Genomic DNA, 391 nt, shown 5'->3' with positions numbered 1-391 from the left:
GGTGCTCGATTTCTCTCTGTGGGTAGCTTCCAGCTGCCTGCACTGCCGCCACTTGATCTAGCTGGAGGTAGAGGAGTCGACATCCAGGCCCCGCGCCATCTGCCTTCCAGGAGGCTCGGATCTCTGGAATCCCAGCGAGTGCCGCCTGGGTCAGACTGGCGACGTGCGCATCTCTCCTTGGGGGGATACTTACCTCCAATAATTGAGGTGCCATAGACAATCTGAAGACAGAAGGTCGTGCGCTGTGAGCTCAAAGGCAAGCGCCCTGGCTGGCCTTAGGAATCATTCGTCCAAGTGCCTTGGGTGTTCTGCGATGGGAGACCCTGATTGGATGGGGACAGTGTGACAATGCTTTACCTGCTCAGTTATTTTCTTTCCTTTTCATTTTCCT

The sequence above is a fragment of the Marmota marmota genome, unplaced genomic scaffold (genome assembly GCF_001458135.2).
Source record: "Marmota marmota marmota unplaced genomic scaffold, marMar, whole genome shotgun sequence".
Classification (NCBI taxonomy): Eukaryota; Metazoa; Chordata; class Mammalia; order Rodentia; family Sciuridae; genus Marmota; species Marmota marmota.
This window is presented reverse-complemented; position numbering follows the sequence as displayed.